We start from the raw sequence: 6,000 nt of genomic DNA on the forward strand, positions 1-6,000 counted from the left end.
TCCATTGTGAGTTCCCCGTGTTTGGGATTTCACTCATTTGGGCATTTACTGTGCCTAGAATATCGGAGCCACTCAGCAATGTTTGTTAACTCAGTGAATCATATGGACATTTATTTATAAATTATTGCTTTGTTTTCTATGGAAGGCTGGCTCTTAGTTAATCTTCTCCTGTGGCTGCACAAAGTACACCCTCTGGTGACTATAATGAATTGGAATGCATTTGCCCGAGGCCACTCTGCCTTATAGTGCTGATGTTGACATATGGGCTTAGAAGTTGACACTGTGTCCTATGTTAGAGCAAATGCCCCTGCTGGGGGCATCTGCCATCTCAAAGCAGCTGTGTCCTCCCAAAACATTGAAATAATGAGCCGGAGCTCTTCCTCCCTGTGAGTTTGGGTGACTACAGCACTTCTTTTTTCAGGAGTTTCGATCGGTGATCATCTGGTGATCATCAGTTGACAAGGGTCAGGATAGGTGGTCTCAATTCCAGGTGCTAGTGCTCAACATTTCTCACTAAAAGGAGTATATCTCTTGTTGAACTGATTTCCTAGGGGGAAATTATTTTTTTTTTATTTTTTATTTTTGGTCTTTTGTCTTTTTCCGTGTCCGGCAACGGATCGCAACCCTCAGTGTTGCCCCCGTACCGGACCGGGGACCGGCAATGGGATCGCAACCCTCGGCGTTGCTCCCGCGCCTCGATCAGCCAGTGAGCGGGAACCGGTCTGTATGTGGGATCCGAACCCTTGGGCGGGAGCGCCGCCGCGCTTCCCAAGCGGCGCACTATCCAGTGCGCCACCGGGCCGGCCCAAGGGGGAAATTATTTTAATTTAATTTAAATTTAATGAATTAAGTCAAGTTTTAAATTCCACCTGTGAAATCTCAATCATATTGTAATATAATCCCATTGAAGTTAAGAAAAAGTCATGATGTTAGTATTAACTGATTTTAGGCTAGTTTAGAAAAGAGCTGAGAGAAGTTCCTGGGTATAAAAATGGTTCAACAGGTAAAGACATGGCTTTTTCTTATGGTAAGAGGAGAACACAGAGAGCACTATTTGAAGTGCCTTCTCATTCCCATGAAGCTAGAGAGGAGGGAAAAGTGGAGAACTTCTCATGAATAGTATTGCTCAGAGGACTCAGTTTTCTGTGGAGTTTGTGGTGTGTTTTGAACTTTGAGAGGATAAAGGGAGAGGATCAAAAACTGGTGAATGGAGTAGACAGTGTAAAATATCTAAATTGTCCTGAATTCGGTTTCTGGCTTTGCCAATGATCTACTGTGTATATTGTCATAAATGATTTTGTCTCAACTGTGTATTTTTCTCTTTGAAAATGGGACCTTGGTGCTTATAGCATCTACCTACCTCCTGTGGTTGTGGTGAGGACACTTTCAAAAGGAGATGGGAGATATGGACATGAAAGATACCATACAGATGTTATATTAAGCCCATAATTTAAAATATATTACTTTGATACAAATAAAAACATTAAGAACCCCTGACATCTTGATTCCCTGTTCTCTAGAGATTCTAGACAAATATTAAATGTATCTGTGGTGAGCATTAGTTAGCACAAGATATGAATTAGGAAGAAGGAGGCCAGGAAAATTGAGAATAGAATCTAGCTACTTGAACAATTAAAAAGTACATAGCTAAGTTTGGAGATGATTTTCTCTACAAAATCTCTAGTAAACATGAGGTGAGTAACTCTACCTTACTGTTAGAATAGACCAGACCACTGGGTAACCAGGGGCCAGTAAATGATAAATTATACTAGAATAATCTCAGGGGTACATGGAAGAGCTATACTTTTCCTCAAATAGAAGATGGTGTTATACAGGGGGCAGTGACTGCTTATTAATGCTCAGTTTATAGAACTGAAAAATCATGATTTTTCACCCAAAGGCCCTGCCCACCCATGCCTTGCCTCACCCACAGGCTCTATACGGGTATGTTCAGCTTGTAATTCTATCTCCTTTTGCTGTGTAACATCTACTTCAGATTATGTGTTCCGTGGGAACCTCTGACTTGGAAATCCAAAAGATGTGTACTTAGTTCTATCTGTGTTGTGGGCTTGATCATGTTGCCTCCAAACAATTACTCAAGCAAGCAGCCAGCAGAAACAGGAAGTTTAATAAAACCCTATACTTCTATAAAATGTAGTCTGAAATGTGTTGTGGACCTGGGCCTCCCTCTACAAAACTGACAAACAGACAAAGTTGCTTATTATTCTAAATATAGTTAATTCTCTAAGTGACGAAAGGAAAAGACACTTTCAATGGGTGTAGTCATTAATATGAAAATGTATGTGGACATACTTTTTCATCATTAATTGATGTGCTATCTCAAAATAATGCCTTTTCATATCATCTTACTAATTTGAAATAGAGCTTAACTTTTGCGTAATGATTTTTATGATAATGTGTACGTTTTCGAATAAACTGACATTTCGTTTGTAAAAAAAAAACAAAAAAAAAAAAACCAAAGCAAAACCAAACTAAACCTCTTATGTTGAATTCCTAATCCTCAGTTCCTCAAAATGTTACTGCATTAGGAGACAGGGTCTTTAATGAAGTGATTAAGTTAAAATGAGGTCCTTAGGATGACCCTTAATCCAATATGACTGATCTCATAAAAAGAGGAGATTCAGGACACAGACAGAAGGAAGACCATGTGAAAACACAAAGAGAGAGACGACTACCTACAAGCCAAGGAAAGAGGCCTCAGAAGAAACCAACCCCGTGGACAGCGTGATCTTGAACTTCTAGCCTCTAGAACTATAAGAAAATAAATTCTAATATTTAAGCCACCCAGTCTATGGAACTTTGTTATGGCAGACCTAGCAAACAGATACTATCTGTAAGGAAGTAAGATCCTGCTCTGCGTTTTCTTAGATTCTGTATTTGTCTACTTGGCATCCATTTATTACAGGGCCAATTATATTATCTATATATTTCTTATTTCCTGTATTCTTGATGCTCTGGTATTTGGAGGGACTTACAGACTTGGGGAAAGACTGCCTCTCTCAGGGCTAGCCCTTTCTTAGAGATAGGAAAAGGCTTAGCTGGGAGCATGTGTTGCATATATAAACCACCCAATCCCAAGTCTATATCCACAATCTCCTTCTTATCTAACTTCCACACCTCAAGCCAATATTTCCCCTGCCCTAAATCATCCCAGGGCTTGGTACCAGACAACTAGAGACCGCTCTGATGGCCCAAAGCCTGCTGGAATTATTCAAACTAGCCAATCCTAAGCTATTTCCTCTGTCCTACCTTGCTTTTTCCATGGAAACTCAAATAAAGGTTGTGGCCTATTCCTTTCCCTCACTCCTCTCTCTTCACTGACACTGATGCTTCCCCCATTACCCTGCGTGACTTGCAGTGACCCCCCTCTCTGGGACCTGTGAATATAATAAACTTCACAAATCCCTTCCACTTTTAATAGCTAGCTCAAACATCTGCAGGACATCTTCTGATAGCCTGTTGATCAGTAACTGCACTATCATTTCTTTAAAAGACTCTCTGTCTGTTTCTTATCCTTTCTTCTGGCCCCTTTACCCTCTCTTCTTCTTCTATCTTTGTCCCCATTCTTATCTCCTCAGTACTCATTTCCTTGGTCCCACTACATTATGGACCTCAGTGAACCTACATCACCAGTCTTTTGAAACTCACCATCAACTGGAGCCCACCAGGGCACACCTATGTCACCCAAAGCTATGCTGATTCAACTTGCTGCAGCAAGGGAGAAATTAAAACAGAACTTTAGCTTCTCACAAAACAGAAGAGATGGAGTTATGGGACTTTGAAGAAGGGTAGAGTTTAGGAAGAATTTACATGAAGCCATGTTTTGTTAGGCTCAAAATAAAGCAGAGAGTGTGACTAAGGGATTAACATGAAACTTGGTCTGAGAAGCAGACTCAGTGTTCCTGTTTATTTTGGCAATTCAAAGTTGAGATAAATATGGGAATGTTATGTTGAAAACCCCTTATCTGAAGCTGTGCACTATGGTTGGAAATTGAGGCTGCTTCTTTTTCAGTGATGCACATGATTTGGAACCTTCAGGCACCAGTGAGATATTTCATTCTCACTTATATAATTTCAAATAGCAAAGAGTTTCAGTCTATGCTTTCAGAGACCATGTTTTCAGCACCACATCCTTGATGTTAATCAACACAAGCTGTTCTTACAGGTTCACACTTCTTGTTTCTCATTCTCACAACTCAATTCTGGCCCCTTTAGGGCCAGGTTTCTAGAGCCTGGTGCTGGAAAAGAAACTCAGCCTTGGTTAATTTTATGCTCCCCATGCTCAGGCTCCAGCTTTGATATCAAGCTCCACCTCCCTGAACTTATAAATTACTCAGAACCTATGTAAAGAAGGGGTCATGTCTGGGTGTAAATAAAACCAAATGTTTTTCCTCTGCTCTTATACCACAACAATCAACACAGGAGACCTCTGTGACCTCTGGTTACTGAGGAGTATGTGGAGATTTCTCCCCACCAACAACCAATCTGTTCTCCAGATTCAATTTAATTGTGACACTATCTGCCCGGAGATATGTCAGATCCCACAGTCCCACAGACTGTCCCTTCCCCTTCAGATGCCAGTTTCAAGCTCCAGTTTGTTTCAATAGTGCTTCTGACTGTCTGGCTATAAATTGGGGTTCCCACAAACCCCTTCTTGGGTTCAATTAATTTGCTAGAGTGGCTCACAGAACTCAGGAAAATACTTACTTGTGTTTATTGGTTTATTATAAAGAATATTACAAAGGATAAGATGAAGAGATGTATAGGGCAAGGTATGGGGAAAGGTGGATGGAACTTCCACACCCTCTCTGGGCGTGCCACCCTCCAGGAACCGCCAGGTGTTCGGCTATCCGGAAGCTCTCCCAACCCTGTCCTTTTGGGTTTTTATGAAGGCTTTGTTACAGAGGCATGAGTGATTAAATCATTGGCCATTGGCAGTCAACTTAAACTTCAGCCCCTCTCTTTCCTGGAGGTTGGGGGTTGGAATAAAAGTTCCAACCCTCTAATCCTGCCTTGGTCTTTCTGGTGACCAGCTCCAATCCTGGAGCTACCTAGGGGCTGCCAGCCATTAGTCAACTAATTAGCATAAAAAAAGACATTTATTACTTTGGAGATTCCAAGATTTCAAGAGTTGTGTGCCAGGAAATGGAACAAAGACCAAATATATATTTCATAATATCACACTGGGACAGAGAAGCACAGCCTTCAACCATGGCCAGCACTTGAAGCCCTGGCCTCATGATGAGGCCCCTGGAGTCAGAGCTTCTTCCTAGAAGATTGAGAAATGAGCTGATTGCCAGCGAGTGAGGGTTTTTCTCTCTCTCTTCCTGAATAAAAAGCCCTGTTTAGGGCTGGGTCTCCTTCAAAGCTATCTTTTGGGCCAAGACCACACCAAGAAAGTAGGAGGCTGCCTATCCCACATGGTTCAAGTTGAGAGAAGAAAGTCTGTCAGTTCAGAAACAATTCTCCATCTGCCTGTTGCTTATGAAAAATTCCACTGAGATTCTCTGGCTGAATGGTAGAATCTTGGTGTGTTTCAACTCATTGTGCCTTATGTCTTTGCCCATTAACAATCCTTCCCTCTACCCTTTTCCACTTTTATTAAGATCATAAGGTTATAAATGGCCTGTGTAATGGTTAAGAGCATGGAATTTTCAACCTGACAAAACAGGTTGAAACCTTGGCTCTTTGTCTTATTGGCTGTGTGGCCTTGGGCAGTGTACTTATGTTTATTTTAACGGAAGTTTTCTTATCTGGAGAATGTGAATAACAGGACCTGCATCAGGGAATTATTTTGAGGCTTTAGTGTGACAGTGCTTTGCATAGGGCTTGACACATTATATTTCCCAAATAATGATTATCTCTTTAAAAATAACTATTCACCATTTTCTCATCTAACATCAGCTGCTATATTATGAATCAGAGACTAGGAGAGCAAGTCCCTTGTGTGTAACGATAGTAGAAAGCTACTTAATATGA

The sequence above is a fragment of the Galeopterus variegatus genome, unplaced genomic scaffold (assembly GCF_000696425.1).
Source record: "Galeopterus variegatus unplaced genomic scaffold, G_variegatus-3.0.2 Scaffold3763, whole genome shotgun sequence".
Classification (NCBI taxonomy): domain Eukaryota; kingdom Metazoa; phylum Chordata; class Mammalia; order Dermoptera; family Cynocephalidae; genus Galeopterus; species Galeopterus variegatus.